This window comes from Nomascus leucogenys, chromosome 14 (assembly GCF_006542625.1).
Source record: "Nomascus leucogenys isolate Asia chromosome 14, Asia_NLE_v1, whole genome shotgun sequence".
NCBI lineage: Eukaryota > Metazoa > Chordata > Mammalia > Primates > Hylobatidae > Nomascus > Nomascus leucogenys.
In genome coordinates, this window is record NC_044394.1 from 34,819,179 (window position 1) to 34,838,699 (window position 19,521).

At 44.7% G+C, this 19,521-nt stretch overlaps 1 long non-coding RNA gene across 2 annotated transcripts in view; it reads right to left on the reverse strand.

Annotated features, from left to right (window-relative positions):
- LOC100604873 overlaps window positions 1–17,775 on the reverse strand; it is a 105,173-nt gene extending 87,398 nt beyond the window's left edge. For both annotated transcript variants that reach the window (XR_004033230.1, XR_004033229.1), the window contains exons 1-3: window positions 17,557–17,775; window positions 16,999–17,036; window positions 7,987–8,089 (exon numbers count right to left, since the gene is read on the reverse strand). This is a non-coding gene — a long non-coding RNA (uncharacterized LOC100604873). The remainder of the gene's footprint in view (window positions 1–7,986; window positions 8,090–16,998; window positions 17,037–17,556) is intronic.
- Window positions 17,776–19,521: the final 1,746 nt, after the last annotated feature.

A 19,521-nucleotide genomic window follows, 5' to 3' on the forward strand; every position in this document is an offset into this window, starting at 1 on the left:
TTTGAGTTGCCTCTGTAAAATACGCCCTTGGGGGAGAAAATGCTGTGAGAATTCTAATCATAAAGGCAGTTAGAGAACACTGGTGAATGAAAGATGATGCCAAGTCAACTAGGAAGGGTCTCTCTTTGGAAGAACTCAAGCCAAAAAAGTTGTATGCCTTCTTTGGGAGGCCGAGGCGGGTGTTATCACCTGAGGTCAGGAGTTCAAGACCAGCCTGGCCAACATGGTGAAACCCCATCTCTACTAAAAATACAAAAATTACCTGGGCGTGGTGGTACGCGCCTGTAATCCCAACTACTTGGGACACTAAGGCAGGAGAATCACTTGAACCCAGGAGGCAGAAGTTGCAATGAGCCAAGATTGCTCTACTGCACTCCAGCCTGGGTGGCAGAGTGAGACTCTGTCTCAAAAAAAAAACAACAAAACAAAGTTGTATGTCTTAATCACAGGGACTATCTTTGCAGCTTCTAGATCAGTTATTTTGGCTCCACAAAATTAGTGGACAAGGGGGAACTGCACCTTTGCGTGGATACCCCAAATGCTTTGTCATCGCTTTTGGCATGGCTTATTTTGCTTTCTGGTAAAGCTCTTAGCATAGCTCATTGGGAAATTGAGACCAGAAGTTGTCCGTGACCACCAGCCACGAAGGAAATGCCCTGCCCTTGTTGCCACTGGTGGCCTCTTTTGCGCCACCATTTTGCATCATTTCTCGGAAGCTGTGCCTCCCCGCTTCTGAGATCTGTGACAGTCTTGTCTGAGTACATCACAGTAAACCACAGACCCAAAGGTCCAGCACTCCTGGTTACATTATAGCTGTCAGCTGCTCTCCAGACAACACTGTGCCTCCATCCGAACATGCTGGTGGGCTATCTACTCAGCACACCCTCTTTTGGGGTCATGGGCCTCCATAACCAGCACCCTCAGCTGCTTTTCTCAGACAAAACTGTGAAGGAAACCAAGTATTTCTTTAGGGACCCAGCATCTCTCTTCAAGGCCTTTATCTCAAACTCATTGGTGTCTCTTTCCTGTCCCTACAACTAGGGGCACAGTGCCTTCTCCTCTCTATCCCCTCCTCAGTCTAGTTCTCAGAAATCAATCTTATAAACTCATTCACACTTCCAGTTAACATGACCAAGATGTTTCACAATCAAAACCCTTCCTGTAGTCTCTTCATTTTTAACAGGGTCTCAAAGATTTAAATCAAGAAAAAGAAATTTCAATTGTGGGATTCCAAGCAATAGCAAACACCTAGGGCAAGTTTTTGAGGGGCAGGACACATTCTTGGTCCCCTGAAATTATACCACTTGACAGACCAGCTCTTTTTATTCCATCACCTGACACCTTCAAGCCATCTCTTCTGCTACCCCAGGGGCCAGGATCCCTGGATGTGTGCCAGCACCCACTGCTATCTGGTCTCCCTTGGAAAAGAAAAAAAGAGAGACACCTAATTTTTTTTTTTTGAGATGGAGTTTCACTCTTGTTGCCCAGGCTAGAGTGCAATGACACAATCTCGGCTCACGGCAACCACCGCCTCCCGGATTCAGGCGATTCTGCCACAGCCTCCCAAGTGGCTGGGATCACAGGCATTAGCCACCACGCCCAGCTAATTTTGTATTTTTAGTAGAGACGGGGTTTCTCCATGTTGGTCAGGCTGGTCTCAAACTCCCAACCTCAGGTGATCCGCTCACCTCAGCCTCCCAAAGTGCTGGGATTACAGGCGTGAGCCACCACGACTGGCCGAGACACCTTATTTACTCAGTAATCATTCACTGTAGTAGTCACACAACAGCTCCAGTACATGCAGTGAGGATACACCACACCCTCACCTTTGGCCCCATCACACCTGACTTTGTGAGCCACATCAACAGATTTTATGTAGATGACAGGACAGAGCCACTTCAGCAGTAAACCAATTACCAGTGGTGTTTTGACACGTGTGGCCTACGCAGTGATGAAGAACAAAGGCTTTTTGAAATCCTCACCTACAGACAATTGGTATCTTTCCCACGTATGTTGTTGCAGCATCTCTATATATAGAATCTAGTATTCCATAAACAAAATGTTCTGGCTAAACACATCCCAACAAGCAAGATCGCGAAGTGTGTAAAGATGGCATCTCATCACCCTTCTTTCTCCTACCCTCCTTTCCTGAATCTCACCAGGGACAGAAAAGCTCTGTGAAAACAGCATGGGCTTTGGTGTTGTACAGACTTGAGGAGAAATAAATCCTAGCTCAGCCTTTTTATTAGCTGTGTGACCTTGGGCAAGTTACCTAACTTCTTTGACTTTCAGCTTGCCCATGTGCAAAAAATGGGAATACTTTATTGGTTTGTATTATAATTAAATAATGTATGAAAGCATCTAATACATGCCTGGCTCTCAAGGGACACAAGTTTCTGTTATCCATCTAAATTATCATGTACCTGGTATCCTCAAGCTATCAAAGCCAAGGTGTGTGCCCCATACAAATATTCCTTTCCTTTCCTAAACCCTATTGAAGCTGCCATCCCCTATAAGAACTGATCTAATCACACTGTTAAAAAGGAATGCAATTCTGATGAATTCAAATAAAACATAAACAACATTGCTGGGTTTCTATATTAACTCTGGAGCAGGTGGGGGTGTGTTTCTGCATTTTAGAAAGAAGCCTGGTTGGGAGGCCGAGACAGGTGGATCACTTGAGGTCAGGAGTTCGAGACCAGCCTGGCGAACATGGTGAAACACTGTCTCTACTAAAAATACAAAAATTAGCCAGGCATGGTGGCACGCACCTATAATTCCAGCTACTTGGGAGGCTGATGTGAGAGAATCGCTTAAACTCAGAGGCAGAGGTTGCAGTGAGCTGAGATCATACCACTGCACTACAATCTGGGCAATAGAGCGAGACTAAAAAAGAAGCCTGGAAATTCAAATGAGAGGCAGGATGTGTAATGGTGAGGCTCTCCTAAAGGACAGGAGACCAGTGTTCACCTTTTCCCCTGCAAGCACAGCCTTTTTCACTCTCTCTGCGGAAGATGAGAAACCAATCAGAGCTACAGAACATCAGCTCAGATTGCTGAATGTCACACCTCAAATCAACAACAGGTCCAGAATAGAACTTGGAGCCTTGGCTACCCCTCCTGCTCTAGTCAGCACGTCACTTCCTTACACAGGAAGATGTGGTGGGTTTTTTTTTTGTTTTTTGTTTTTTCCCTAGGAGGTTTCCAACACTATTTTAAACTCTTAGGACTCAAACAACAGGATTTGACTATGGTCACAGCCTCGAAACAGTGTGTAGGAGGCCTGGACCTTACTTCTAGCATCACACCTTTCTTTAAATGGTCTCAACAAGGCCCAGATTAATACAGGTGGCAGAATGGACCTATGTCTTGACTTGTCTCTTAGTGATCCAGGAAGGAGGATCACAGAGAAATTTCTAGGCTTTCCACATACAGGATCACAGAAGCAAATTATTAAGGCTAAAATCAGCCTAAGTATAATCACCTGACACATGTGCTATGCTTACTATAAATCGTAATTCAGCATGGGAGTTCTTATTATTAGGTACTCTTTGGCAGTATGTATGTTCTCCTTTGACTTTCCTGGCAAGACCCTAGGGAGCCAAGGGCACTAGGCTGGGGTCTGAGAAGCCAAACACCCCTGGGGGAGGGAGGGTGGTGGAAAAGGCTGGCTGGCAGCTTCAGCAGGTGATATAAAGGGGAACTGAAGGTGAAGTCTAGGGTGAGGGAAGGACTGGTCCAGGCAGGATTACTCAACAGCATGTGCTTAGGGAAGTGGCAAAACAAGAACAACAACAACAAATATTTTAAGTTACTTTATATTTATGAAAGTGGTAACCATGGTAAAAATCAGAATTTTGCTGCATTTTCTTTATATTTTGCTAGGTTTCTTTATACTTGTTTTGCATTTACACTGTTTTTAAAATACATACGGAGGGATGAAAGTATGAGGGACATCATAATTTTTCTATTGCTTAAGACTGTTAAACAAATTCTTAATCTGGCCCCTGACTTCAGGAAGAAGAAAGGAAAACCAAGAGTTTGAACTTTCCAGGTCAATATTCATTTCTTCATTCAATAAATATTTCTTGAGGGGTTAGTAAGCATCAGGGCCTTTGCTCAGTCCTGGGATACAGCAGCAAACAAAAGAGATGTGGTTCCTGGAGCTCAGTTTAGTGAGAGTGGGTAAGAACAAGAACAGGATCTAAAGCCAAAGGTCTATATTGGAAAACAGGCAAGATTCCACAGCCAGCAATGAAATACCAACAGAAAAGCCCAGGGGCATGCAAGAAGCTATTCAGGAAGATGAGCTGGTTCAGAAAATGCTCTCATCCCCTCACTCACTTTGACAGGGGAGACAGCCACTGTGGTGGGTTGAATTCATCAATGTAAGTGCCCTCACAGCCAGTGCCACCATGAAACTGCCCCTTCTCTGTTCACAGCCATGTAACTATAAGCTATGCGCAAGATCTTGAAAGCTCCAAAGAAAAACACAAGATTTGAATTGTCTACTGACAGAAATTCTAGAAGGTACAGCACGCCAGAAGTGGGAAGTATAAAACCAATTGCCAGAGGCAGCTGGGGGATCCTCCCCCGACATTGTCACTACACTTCTCTGACACTGCACGAAAAGTAAAAATAAAGACAGAATAGGAAAGGGAAAATAAAGAGGACAGGGGATGAGGGATTGGAGAAGAGATCAGGTGAGATGGTCAGGCTACAGTCAGAAGCCTCCTGAGAGGAGTTTCTGATTTACAGTATGAAGCAGGCAAGACATGAAGAAAGGCTATGGCCTGGTGTGTTAGAAAAACAAGTCACAGGCCAGGCGTGGTGGCTCACGCCTGTAATCCCAGCACTTTGGGAGGCTAAGGCAGGTGGATCACAAGGTCAAGAGATCGAGACCATCCTGGCCAACATGGTGAAATGCCGTCTCTACTAAAAGCGCAAAAATTAGCTGGGCGTGGTGGCGTGTGCCTGTAATCCCAGCTACTCAGGAGGCTGAGGCAAGAGAATTGCTTAAACCCAGGAGACGGAGGTTGCAGTGAGCCAAGATCGTGCCACTGCACTCCAGCCTGGTGACAGAGCGAGACTCCATCTCAAAAAAAAAAAAAAAAAAGAGGCCAGGCATGGTGGCTCACCCCTGTAATCCCAGCACTTTGGGAGGCCGAGGCGGGTGGATCACGAGGTCAGGAGATCGAGACCATCCTGGCTAACACAGTGAAACCCCATCTCTACTAAAAATACAAAAAATTAGCCGGGCGTGGTGGCAGGCGCCTGTAGTCCCAGCTACTTGGGAGGCTGAGGCAGGAGAATGGCATGAACCCAGGAGGCAAAGGTTGCAGTGAGCCGAGATCGCGCCACTGCACTCCAACCTGGGCGACAGTGCGAAACTCTGTTTCAAAGGAAAAAAAAAAAAGAAAAAAGAAAAACAAGTCATTCCAGCAGCTCAGCTCCAGCACTGTCAGGAGGTGATGGCCATGGTAAAGGTGGAGAGCCAACAATAGCAACAGCAGGAGGTACGGAATCTATGCACAGCCAGCACAGTAGGGGCCTACAGAGATCTCAAAGTATTTGACTTCTCTGGGCTTCAGTTTCCTTTATCTGAAAATGAAGATGGTAAGAGTGTACGTTAATTACCTAGGACTGCCATAACAAATTACCACAAACTATATGGCTTAAAACAACAAAAATTTATTCTCTTGCAGTTTAGGAAGCTACAAGTCTGAAATCCACGTGTCAGTAGGGCCATGCTCCCTCTGAAGGCTCTAGGGAAGAATCCTTCCTTGTCTCTTCTAGTTTCTGGTGGTTATTAGCAATTCTTGGAGGGCTAGAGCCATTCCTTAGTTTGCAGCAGCATAACTGCAATCTCTGCCTCCATCTTCATCTGGCCATCTTCCCTCTGTGTCCCTCTCTTCTTATGACAACATCAGTCACTAGACTAGGACTTTCCAGTAAAACTTCATCTCAACTTGATGATATGTGCAAGGACCATATTCCCAAGTAAGATCACTTTCATAGGTTCTGGGGCAACATGAATTTTGGGGGATACTATTCAATTCGGTACAGAGCACCAACCCCATAAGAAGTTTATACATGTAAGGTATAATACTTAGGACCATGACTGGCACACAATATGTGCTGTGTAAAGGTTGGCTACTCTTCTTCAACATCTCTGGCAGGTAGCTGCTGCCAAAAGGATATGTGGGTGTTTCCTGTTATGTAAAAACCACTCTCCCTCCATTTTAAGTCAGAGGCAAGAAACTGAATCAAACTAGAGTTCTGAAATAAGCTGACTAGGGCAGAGCTAGAGCACATGTTTATTACCATTCAGTACCCCTTATCAATATCCCACCAATATTCTCAGTCTGGAGTGAAAAAATACCTGCTACAAGCACTTGTTTTTTGAACAACATAGACTTTATCATTCCAAATGAACAATGGCCCTTCAAAGCAGTCCCCTTGTTAGGATCTGCCTTGAAAGAGCCTTCAGAGCCAGCCAAGAAGCTGCAGCAGAGAGACAGCAGTCTCATCACTTACAATTCAGACTGTGAGTTCTGATCCCAAACTGCTTTACATGGTATATTCACCCCATGGTTTCGTAATGAAACGACTTTTGGCTGTATCCAAACATTAAATCCATTCTCTGAGATGGAGATTTGCTATTTCTGAGGAAGTGATATTCAAAATAACAAGCCACTTTCAAATTAGGGAAGACGAGAACAGATTAAAGGCTCTTGCTCTTGCTTCTCTTTCTTCAACAGATGAATTTGGGACAGCTACCCAAACTGAAAAAAAATACAAGGCTGGGAGCGGTGGCTCACGCCTGTAATCCCAGCACTTTTGGAGGCCGAGGTGGGTGGATCACAAGGACAGGAGTTCAAGACCAGCCTGGCCAACACAGTGAAACCATCTCTATTAAAAATACAAAAATTAGCCAGGCATGGTGGCGAGTGCCTGTAGTCCCAGGTACTCGGGAGGCTGAGGCAGGAGAATCGCTTGAACCCAGGAAGCAGAGGTTGTGGTGAGCCGAGATCACGCCATTGCACTCCAGCCTGGGCAACAGTGAGACTTTGTCAAAAAAAAAAAAGAAAAAAGAAATATAGCCAGATCCCAACCACTCTCTTCGTATCAAAATAAATACCAGATGGATCAAAGATTTAAATTTAAAGATTAAAGATTTAAACACACACAGTACTCAAAAAGAACAAGTAACTATTTTTATAATTTTGAGGTGGGGAAGCACGCTTTTTCTAAACATTGGTCTAGTAGCAGAAAAAATTATAAGGGAAGAGATTTTCTGACTACCTAAAAATGTAAAATTTGCACACAGAAAAAAAGCTGCATAAACAAAGTTGAAAGGAAATGACAAAATGGGAACAATTCTGTATTATATATGATAGTCGACATGTTAACTCTTACAAATTAATAAAAAAATTATTGGAAAAAATGTGCAGGCAAGGTGCAGTGCTTCATACCTGTAACCCCAATGCTTTGAGAGCCAAGGCGGGAGGAGCACTTCAGGCCAAAGTTCAAGACCAGTCTGGGCTGCAAGAACCAATCTCTACAAAAAATAAAAAATTAGCCAGGTGTGGTAGCAGGCGCCTGTAGGCCCAGCTACTCACAAGGCTGAGGCAGGAGGATCTCTTGAGCCCAAGAGTTCAAGGCTACAGTGAGCTATGATTGCACCACTGCACTCCAGCCTAGACAACAAACCAAGACCCTGTCTCTAAAAGAAAATAAAAAGTTCAAAAGTCATGACTAAGTGATTTAAAGAAAAAATACAAAGGTCCAAAATACATCTGAAAATCCAACCTTTAATATTTAAATAAATGAAAATTAAAGCATACTTAATGACTGCTATGTTTCAGTTACTATTCAAAGCATTTTACTTGGATTTATTCCTCACAATAACCCTATAAAATAGGTGCTATCATTATCCCTACTTTACCAAGATGAAACTGAGGGACAGAGAAGGTAAATAACTTACCTAAGGTCACACAGTTAGTAAATGGTTGAGTCAGAATTCAGCCCCTAGCAGGCTGGCTCCAAAATCACATTCTTAACCACCGTGTTACAAGACCATGTCTCACCTGTCAGATGAGGAAGACAAAAAATACAACACCCAAGGTTATTAAAAGCATGGGGAAACAGGCAATCTCATGTGCTGCTAATAGAAGTTTATATTCTTAAGGGTAGTTTGGCTACGTGAATTGACATTTTAAATATGTATACCCTTTAACTCAGCTAGCGAATTTCTTGGAATTTATCCAGAAGAGATAGTGCACAAGCATGCAAAGATGTATATACCAAGTGTTTATCATAGAATGCTCACAATAATCAAAATATTGCAAATAAAAAGCCCAATAAGTATACCAAATGTCCAACAAATTCATTCACTCAACAAATATTTATTAAGCATCAGTGATGTACCAGGAACTGTTCTCAATACCAAGTATACAGCATGGATAAAATAAAAAAGGGCCAGGCATGGTAGTTGACACCTGTAATCCCAGCACTCTGGGAGGCTGAGGAGGGAGGATTGCTTGAACCTAGGAGTTCGAGACCAGCCTGGGCAACACATTGAGACCCCATCTTTAGAAAAAAAAAATTTTTTTTTTTTTTTTTGAGATGGAGTCTCACTCTTGTTGCCCAGGCTGGAGTGCAGTGGTGCCATCTCGGCTCACTGCAACCTCCGACTTCCGGGTTCACGCCATTCTCCTGCCTCAGCCTCCCGAGTAGCTGGGACTACAGGCGCCCACCATGTCCGGCTAATTTTTTTTTTATATTTTTAGTAGAGACGGGGTTTCACCATGTTAGCCAGGACGGTCTTGATCTCCTGACCTCGTAATCCGCCCGCCTCGGCCTTCCAAAGTGCTGGGATTACAGGCGTAAGCCACCGCACCCGGCCTAGAAAAAATTTTTAAAAATAGCTGGGTGAAGCAGCACATGCCTGTAGTCCCAATTACTTGGGAGGCTGAGGTAAGAGGATCACTTAAGCCCAGGAGGTGGAAGTTGCAGTGAGTCGAGATCATGCCACTGCACTCCAGCGTGGGTGACAGAGCGAGACCCTGTCTCCAAAACAAAGGGGGAGAAATACTCATTCTATGATATAGAATGAGATGCTGCCTGATTCTAGCATAATAAAACAATCTTTAAAAGAAAAATCCCTGTCTTCATGGAGCTTATATTCTAATGGAGGAAAGTTAGGCAATAAGCAAATAAATAAGAAAAGTACATATCAGATGATGTTAAATGCTATAGAGAAAAAATATAGAAGGGAAGAGAGGGAAGAAAGGAGGATTGTTATCTTGTTAAGGGAGTCAAAGAAGACCCCACTGATAACAGATGAAATAAATGGATTAAATATTAGAGAATAATAGCAGTATGATATATCCACTCACTGAACTACAATTCAGCCCTTTATTCTGTATTTATTGACATGAAAATGTCCTCAATCAAGTGAAATCAAGTGAAAAAAGATGGTAAAACAGTAATAAGATGGCCGGGCGTGGTGGCTCACGCCTGTAATCCCAGCACTTTGGGAGGGTGAGGCGGGCGGATCACGAGGTCAGGAGATCGAGACCATCCTGGTTAACACGGTGAAACCCCGTCTCTACTAAAAATACAAAAAATTGGCCGGGCGAGGTGGCGGGTGCCTGTAGTCCCAGCTACTCGGGAGGCTGAGGCAGGAGAATGGCGTGAACCCCGGGGGGCAGAGCCTGCAGTGAGCCAAGATCGCGCCACTGCACTCCAGCCTGGGTAACAGCGAGACTTTGTCTCAAAAAAAAAAAAAAAACAGGAACAAGATATGACTCCATTGATATAAAATTACACATATATATATGCTCATATTCCAAGAATAGACCAACATCTAACAAGATTAATAATACTGAGTAAGGGTCCAGGCCGAGTGCCAGGCAACAGTATAAGCAGTGTATCTGTTCATGCACCCATTCACTGATCCTCCTCCCAATACCTATAATACTTTGCTCCAGAAAGAATTTAAAGACAGCAAATCTACACACCTCCTCAAGTTCTTAATTTCTCTCATCCTTTCTCTCTTCTCAGAAACCAGGCCAGTGACAGTGTGAAAAAGGGACATAAGGAGGATGGAAGGAAACCACAGAATCTGGATGGGATTCCTCTTATTTCAATACATAGGAAACAGGTCCTGGGAGGCACAACTCCTCCCTGCACACCTGCAGGATTTGAAGCAAGGCTACCTGACTCACACTCCCTGTTTCATCCCCTACAAAACCCAAGATGCCCTGCAGGGACAGCTGGGAGCAAGCCTGGCTCATCATATGGAGGTGAAAGGCCACAGGAGGCCAGAGCTCTACCCTTGGCACACAAGGTCTACATCTTTCTATGAGCAGAAATGACAGAGTCAAGCCCTTTTTGGCCCCTACCCTGTCCTCTCCTCCATGCCTGTACTCATAAGCTATCCTGGCTAAGTTAATTCATGCTCAACCCCCCATATCCACTGCCTTGCCCAGTTACCCCAGAGATTCACAGATTTCCCCATTGAGGTTCTCGAGTCTAAGTCCCTATGAAGAAAGCTGCCGAGGGTGACCAGACATGTTAGTTTGATTCAAACATTTTCAGTCTGTGGTGAGGGTAGCCAGGGTTCAGATCTATCTGCTCTTAGATACGTAAGAGCAGACAACACTTCTTGTTTGAGCATAATGCCACAAACAAGGAACTGGAAACTTCCCGAAGGTGAAATCCACATTGTTGTTGCCTGTATCTTTAGCCTGGGGTGGGGGGTATAGGCACGAGTGGAGGCAGGGCACTCAGGGAAAGACTCGACTACTTCAAAACATTTCTCACATACTCTCTGTCACCTCTTGGACACCAACTATAAGCCAGGCTCTGTGTTAAGTGCTTTCATACACTATTGACAAAAAAAGTAAAATCACTTTTATCAAACATTCCTATTATGTACTACTGAATTTAAGATGCCTAAAGCACATTCAGGTCCAGCTGCCCTGCTGATAGTTAAATATTCAGGCTTGATGTTAAGCAGAGGATAGAAACCTGAGATTCTCTCCTCAGGGTTATCACAGAAGTCTACAAACTATCAAGTCAGATTCTTCAGGCCCCAATCTGGCTTCAGCTCTCTTACCTGTGCTTTCAGTAGGACACATCACAAACACTCATGTACACATCTCAAGTCCCCAACACACTTGGTCTACAAGTGGAAGAAACTCCCTGCTAGAAACGGGTACCACATGAGGTAGACAAAACCCAAAAGTAATCACACTTCTTCAGCAGAGGAACCTCTTTCTCTCTCCACCTCTCTCATCTTTGCCAAATACGTATTTACTGAACAACTCGTATTATGCTCATCACTACAGGGTATAAGAGATGCCTCCTGCCTTTAAAAATTTACCCCATTAGGGAAAACAAAATCAACACATAGGAAGCATGTTATAAAAATAAGAGGGCTCGCCGGGCACGGTGGCTCATGCTTGTAATCCCAGCACTTAGGGAGGCTGAGGCGGGTGGATCACAAGGTCAGGAGTTCAAGACCAGCCTGGCCAAAATGGTGAAAACCCGTCTCTACTGTAATCCCAGCTACTCAGGAGGCTGAGGCAGGAGAATCGCTTGAACCCGGGAGACGGAGGTTGCAGTGAGCCGTTATCGTGCCACTGCACTCCAGCCTGGGTGACAGAGTGAGACTCCGTCTCAAAAAATAAAAAATAAAAAACAAAATAAGAGGGCTCCAGGATTTCTAGTGCATGGAACAGGAAAACTGAGATGCTGGTAAAACAAATGGAGAAGTGGGTAAAGTAAGACAAACGATGGGATGTCCTGGTATATACAGCTATCTTCAATTTCAAATAACCACATCTCCCCCTTTCTGGTTCCATTCCTAGTAGAGGTATGTTTTACTTCAAGAAAAATCTCCAATACAAACATCTGAGACATAAAGTTGGGGATCATTCACAAGACAAAAAAGAATCTCCTCTTTGCTGTAAAGTTAACTAAGATATGATTTAACCACCCCTCAAACTATCCGTCTATCATACATACATACATACATATATATACATACAATGTTTATACCCAGCTTTTCAGGATCACATTTACAAGGTGAAGCAAAGTACTTTTAAAAAACATTCAGGACAGGCGAGGTGGCTCACGCCTATAATTGCAGCACTTTGGGAGGCCGAGACGGGTGGATTACCTGAGGTCAGGAGTTTGAGACCAGCCTGGCCAACGTGGTGAAACCCTGTCTCTATTAAAAATACAAAAATTAGCCAGGCGTGGTGGCACACGCCTGTAATCCCAGCTATTCAGGAGGCTGAGGCAGGAGAATCACTGGAACCTGGGAGGTGGAGGTTGCAGTGAGCAGAGATCGTGCCACTGCACTCTGATGCCACTGGGCAACAGAGCAAGACTCCGTCTCAAAAAAAAGAAAAAGACACATGCACACGTATGTTTATTACAGCACTATTTACAATAGCAAAGACATGGAACCAACCCAAATGCCCATCAATGATAAGACTGGATAAAGAAAACATGATACATATAAACCATGGAATACTATGCAGCCATAAAAAATGAATGAGATCATGTCCTTTGCAGGGGCATGGATGGAGCTGGAAGTCATCATCCTCAGCAAACTAACACAGGAACATAATACCAAACACCACACATTCTCACTCATAAGTGGGAGTTGAACATTGAGAACACGTGGACACAGAGAAGGGAATAACACAAACCAGGGCTGCTGGGGGGTGGGGGTGAGGGGAGAGAACTTACAGGATAGGTCAATAGGTGCAGCAAACCACCATGGCACACGTACACCTATGTAACAAACCTGCATGTTCTGCACATGCATCCAGTTTTGTTTTTTCTGTTTTTTAGAATAAAGAAAAAAAATATCTAAGGCAATGTATCAGGTTGGGTGTGATAGCACATGCCTGTAATCCTGATACTTGGGAGGCCAAGACGGAAAGATCGCTTGAGGTGAGGAGTTCAAGACCAGACTGGGCAACATAGCAAGAAGACTCTGTCTCTACAAAAAAATTAAAAATTAAAAATTAAAATTTTTAAAAAGGCAATGTATTGATGAATGAATGGCTAAACTATGATGCATACATAAAATGGAATATTATTCAACTTTAAACCAGAAAGAAATCCTGTCACATGCTACAGCATGGATGAACCCTAACACATTATGCTAAGTAAAATAAGCCCATCACACACACAAAAATACTGTATGACTCTATTTATATGAGATAGTAAAGTATCCAAATTCATAGAAACAGAAAGTAGAATGGTGGTACCAGAGAGAAAGGAGGGGTAGGGCAAGAAGAGTTGTTGTTTAATGGGTACAGAGTTTCAGTTTTACAAGATGAAAAAGTTCTGGAGATCTGTTGCACAAAATGTGAATATACCTAAGACTACTAAAACGTAAAGACTTAAAAGTGGTTAAAATGGCAAATTTTATGTTTTTTTTTTTACAATTTCTCATACACTTAAAAATGGTTTATGTGTGTTTTTTACCACAACTGCTTTTTTTTGTTTTGTTTTGTTTTTTTGAGATAAAGTCTTGCTCTGTCACACAGGCTGGAGTGCAGTGGCACAACCTCAGCTCCCTGCCACTGCAACCTTCACCTCCTGGGTTCAAGTGATTCTCCCGTCTCAGCCTCCCGAGTAGCTGGGATTATAGGCGTGCGCCACCTCACCCAGCTAATTCTTTTGTATTTTTAGTAGAGACTGGGTTTTGCCATGTTAGGCAAGCTGGTCTCAAACTCCTGACCTCAGGTGATCCGCCCGCCTCAGCCTCCCAAAGTGCTAGGGTTATAGGCGTGAGCCACCGTGCCCAACTCACAACTACTCTTTTTAAAAAGCTAATGTTCATATGGGAAAAAAAAAAATTCAGCAACAGAGAAGGATATTAAAAAACAAAAAGGCCAGGCATGGTGGCTCATGCCTGTAATCCCAGCACTTTGAGAGGCCAAGGCAGGTGGATTGCTTGAGTCCATGTGTTCTAGACCAGCCTGGGCAACACAGGGAAACCCCATCTCTATTAAAAAAAAAAAAAAAAGAAAGAAAGAAAAAGAAAATTTTCAGAAACAGTATGGGTATGTAACAAGTATACAGAGTTTCTCCTCTTCTTACATACAAATGCTAACACTAGCACACTAGCCATAAATACCATTTTGCACTTTTCTTTAGTTTTCTCTTAATGACAGATCTTGGAGATTGTTCCATTATCAGCTTGTCTGTCTATATCTGTGTCATTTTTCTTTTTCCTGCAACCAATCATCCATTATGTTTGAGACAGGATCTTGCTCTGTTGCCCGGGCTGGAGTGCAATGGTGTGATCTTGGCTCACTGCAACCTCCACCTCCCAGATTCCAGCAGTTCTCGTGCTTCAGCCTCCCAAGCAGCTGGGATTACAGGCATGCACCACCACGTCCAGCTAATTATTGTATTTTTAGTAAAGATGGGGTTTCACCATGTTGGCCAGGCTGGTCTCGAACTCCTGACCTCAAGTGATTCACCCGCCTTGGCCTCCCAAAGTGCTGGGATTATAGACATGAGCCACTGCGCCCAGCCAGTAAAACAATTTTTTTGTTTGTTTTTTTTTTAGACGGAGTCTCGCTCTGTGGCCAGGCTGAAGTGCAGTGTGGCACAATCTCAGCTCACTGCAACCTCCGCCTCAAGTTCAAGCGATTCTCCTGCCTCAGCCTCCCGAGTAGCTGGGACTATAGGCACATGCCACCATGCCCAGCTAATTTTTTGTATTTTTAGTAGAGACAGGGTTTCACCATGTTGGCCAGGATGGTCTTGATCGTGATCTGCCCACCTCAACCTCCCCGAGTGCTGGGATTACAGGGGTGAGCCATCACGGCCGGCCAGTAAAATGTATTTTTAAAGCAAAACATATTAAGGGCTTTGCAGATCAATTTTGCATAGCTTTTCCCTCAGCAAGTATGTTCAGGCCAGGCATGGTGGCTCAGGCTGAGAGGCCGAGGCAAGAGGACTGCTTGAGCCCAGTTCGAGACCAATCTAGGCAACATAGATCCCATCTCTGCAAAAAAATAAAAGAAATTAGCCAGGCATGGTGGCGCAAGCCTGCAGTCCTAGCTACATGGGAAGGTGAGGTGGGAGGCTCACTGGAGCTTGGGAGGTTGAAGCTGCGGTGAGTGGAGACTGCACCACTGCACTCCAGCCTGGATGACAGGGCTAGGTAGACCCTGATTCAAAAAAAAAAAAAAAAAAACTTCATATTTCACTCTTTATACATCCTCCAGGAAAATTGAGTTAATGATTGATATTTTCTTTGGTTTGACTTGAATAACATTTTCACCTCAGCTCATTTTTTTGAGATGGGGGTCTCGCTCTGTCGCCCAGCCTGGAGTGCAGTGGCGCCATCTCTGCTGTCTTGGCATCCCAAAGTGCTGGGATTACAGGCGTGAGCCAACGCACCTGGCCGGGCTCATTTCTACCAGGCTGTATGTGTTGGCTTTATCAGTATCACAAGGAATCACAGATATGATCAAGGAAATACATGAAATACACATCATCTTCTCAATGCTATGGTCACCCTTTACACTCTGCTGTCTTTATAAATGTCTTGTCAAAAGTATTCATTTTACTGTGTTTAACTCTGAGGAAATTGAGTCTCCTCTGTCACCCAGGCTGGAGTTAACCTCCACCTCTTGGGTTCAAGCAACCTTCACCTCCTGGGTTCATGGGATTCTCCTGCCTCAGCCTCCCAAGTAGCTGGGACTACAGGCATGCAACACTGCACCGTTAATTTTTCTATTTTTTATAGAGACAGTGTTTTGCCATGTGGGCCAGGCTGGCCTGGAACTCCTGGCCTCAAGTGATAGCCTGCGTCAGCCTTTAACTGCTACGATTACAGGTGCAAGCCACCATGCCTGGACTCTGAAGAAATCTTTTTTTTTTTTTTTTTGAGACAAAGTCTTGTTCTTGTTCCCCAGGCTGGAGTGCAATGGTATGATCTCGGCTCACTGCAACCTCTGCCTCCGAGGTTCAAACGATTCTCCTGCCTCAGCCTCCTGAGTAGCTGGGATTACAGATGCCTGCCAGCACACCCGGCCAATTTTTGTATTTTTAGTAGAGACAGGGTTTCACCATGTTGGCCAGGCTGGTCTTGAACTCCTGACCTCAGGTGATCCTCCCGCCTCAGCCTCCCAAAATGCTGGGATTTCAGGCATGAGCCACCGCGCCTGGCCAGAAATTTTTTAAGTTTTATTACCCAACTTTTTTTTTTTTTTTTTTTTTTTTTTTTTTTTGAGACAGAGTCTCACTCTGTCGCCCAGGCTGGAGTGCAGTGGCGCCATCTCAGCTCACTGCAAGCTCCACCTCCCGGGTTCACGCCACTCTCCTGCCTCAGCCTCCCAAGTAGCTGGGACTACAGGCGCCCGCCACTACACCCAGCTAATTTTTTGTATTTTTTTTAGTAGAGACGGGGTTTCACCATGTTAGCCAGGATGGTCTCGATCTCCTGACCTCGTGATCTGCCCACCTCAGCCTCCCAAACTGCTGGGATTACAGGCGTGAGCCACCATGCCCAGCCCCCCAACTAATTTTTTTAAAAGCACCTCTTCCACTTCAGTGTCTCTCAGTCTGCTGATTTTTTTTTTTTAATGGTAAATTGAATTTTTTTTTTAATTATACTTTAAGTTCTGGGATACATGTGCAGAACATGCAGGTTTGTTACATAGGTATGCACACTGATCGGTTTTCTTAGAGGGAGCATAGTGAGGTAGAAATGAGGGCTCCTTAGATACACCAGAGTTCAAATATCAGTTCTGCCATTTCCAAGTTAATTAATCTCTTAGAGCAGCTGTCCCCAACCTTTTTGGCATCAGGGACCTGTTTTATGAAAGACAATTTTTCCATGGACAAAGGGGAGGGAATGGTCTCAGGATGATTCAAGTACATGCATTTATTGTGCACTTTATTTCTATTATTATGTTGTAATATATAATGAAATAATTATACAACTCACCATAATGTACAATCAGTGGGAGCCCTGAGCTTGTATTCCTGCAATTAGATGAGATGGGAGACAGTGACAGATCATCAGGCATTAGATTCTCATAAGAAGCATGCAACCTAGATCCCTCACTTGCTCAGTTCACAATAGAGTTCCCGCTCCTATAAGAATCTAACGCCGGCCAGGCGCGGTGGCTCACGCTTGTAATCCCAGCACTTTGGGAGCCCGAGGCGGGCGGATCCCGAAGGCCAGGAGATCGAGACCACGGTGAAACCCCGTCTCTACTAAAAATACAAAATAAAATTAGCCGGGCGTGGTGGCGGGCGCCTGTAGTCCCAGCTACTCGGAGAGGCTGAGGCAGGAGAATGGCGTGAACTCGGGAGGCGGAGCTTGCAGTGAGCCGAGATCGTGCCACTGCACTCCAGCCTGGGTGACAGAGCAAGACTCCATCTGAAAAAAAAAAAAAAATCTAACGCCGAGCTGATCTTACAGGAGGCAGAGCTCAGGCAGTAATGCGAGTGATGGTTGTAAAAACACAGATGAAGCTTTGCTCAGTCGCCCACCACTCACCTCCTGCTGTGCAACCTGTTCCTAATGAGCCACAGACTAGGGTTGGGGACCCCTGTCTTAGAGCCTCTGGGTTGTCACCTGTAAAAGAGAGACGCTACCGGTAATCTATCTCCTACACAGGTGAAATCACAACATATGGCTGAAAAGCCTATTAGAAAGCTAGGCATGGTGGCTAATGCCTGTAATCCCAGCACTTTGAGAGGCCGAAGCAGGTGGATCACCTGAGCTCAGGAAATTGAGACCAGCCTGGCCAACATGGTAAAACCAATGTTCACTAAAAATACAAAAATTAGCTGGGTGTGGTGACGCACATCTGTAATTCCAGCTACTCGGGAGGCTGAGGCATGAGAATAGCTTGAACTCCGGAGGCGGAGGTTGCAGTAAGCTGAGATCACACTACCGTGCTCCAGCCTGGGCAAGAGAGTGAGACTCCATCTCAAAAAAAAAAAAAAAAAAAAAGCCTATTAAAGAGGACAAAGTGCTGTCTCTGTTGAACCAGCACTGTCTCAGAAGTCAAAGACATGCTTAAAGTAGTAGTAAAGGCAAGAAGGAATCTGCCAAATTGACATGAGAAAGGGTGTTTCTGGCAGAGGCAACAATACACACAAAGGGCAAGAGTTGGGCAGAGCCACCGGGCACAGTGGCTCACACCTGTAATCCCAGCACTTTGGGAGGCCGAGGCAGGTGGATCACCTGAGGTCAGGAGTTTGAGACCAGCCTGACCACCACGGTGAAACCCCATCTCTACTAAAAGAAAAATACAAAATTAACCAGGTGTGGTGGCACATGCCTGTAATCCCAGCTACTTGGAAGCTGAGGCAGGAAAATTGCTTGAACCTGCAAGGCAGAGGCTGCAGTAAGCCGAGATCGCTCCACTGCACTCCAACCTGGGCAACAAAAGCGAAACTCTGTCTCAATTAAAAAAAGTTGTGCAGAGACACAATCCAACAACACAAATACTAACATGAAGACAAAAATGTGGATTAGTCAACAAGTAGTTATTGAGTGCCTCTACATACTAGGCACTGAAGATACACAACCAGGAACAAGCTCCCTGCCCTCACAGAGCTTATAACCCACCAGGAAAGACAGTTAAGTGGTCTTATGTAAACAAATGGGGTGCTAACAGTTTCTTTATATAGAGCAGCCAGAAAAGCCCTTCAAGAGGAAATAATACTTACTTGACAATTAAAGGCAAGGGACAGGCCGAGCGCGGTGGCTCATGCCTGTAATCCCAGCACTTTGGGAGGCCGAGGCAGGTGAATCACTTGAGGTCAGGAGTTCAAGACCAGCCTGGCCAACATGGAGAAACCCCGTCTCTACTAAAAATACAAAATTAGCCGGGCATGGTGGCACACGCCTGTAGTCCCAGCTACTCGAGAAGCTGAGACAGGAGAATCGCTTGAACCTAGGAGGCGGAGGTTGTAGTGAGCTGAGATCATGCCACTGCACTCCAGCCTGGGTGACAGAGTGAGACTCTGTCTCAAAAAACAAACAAACAAACCCAAGGGATACTTACTTGAGGCAAAATGCACAGTAAACAGTGTTCCAGGCAGAGGCTATACAGCACTGCAAAGGCCTTCAGGCCAGAAACTGCTGGAGAAGGGGTCAACAAACTGTGAGCAGATGAGGGTGCCAGCAGTAGGGAAGGGGCCTGGGATGAGACTTGAGAAACATGCAGGGACCAGATATGGCAGGATCCAAGTAAAGAACTCAAATCTTTTCCCTGCCCCTTTAAGGGTAGAGAAGTGGCAGAGTCCTCTAAGTCAAAATTTCTCTAAATATGGTCTGGAGGACCAGGTGCAGTGGCTCACAGCTGTAATCCCAGCACTTTGGGAGGCAAGTGGATCACCTGAGGTCAGGAGTTCAAGACCAGCCTGCCCAACATGGCAAAACCCCATCTCTACTAAAAATACAAAAAAAAAAAAAAAAAAAAAAAAAAAAAAATTTAGCTGGGTGTGGTGG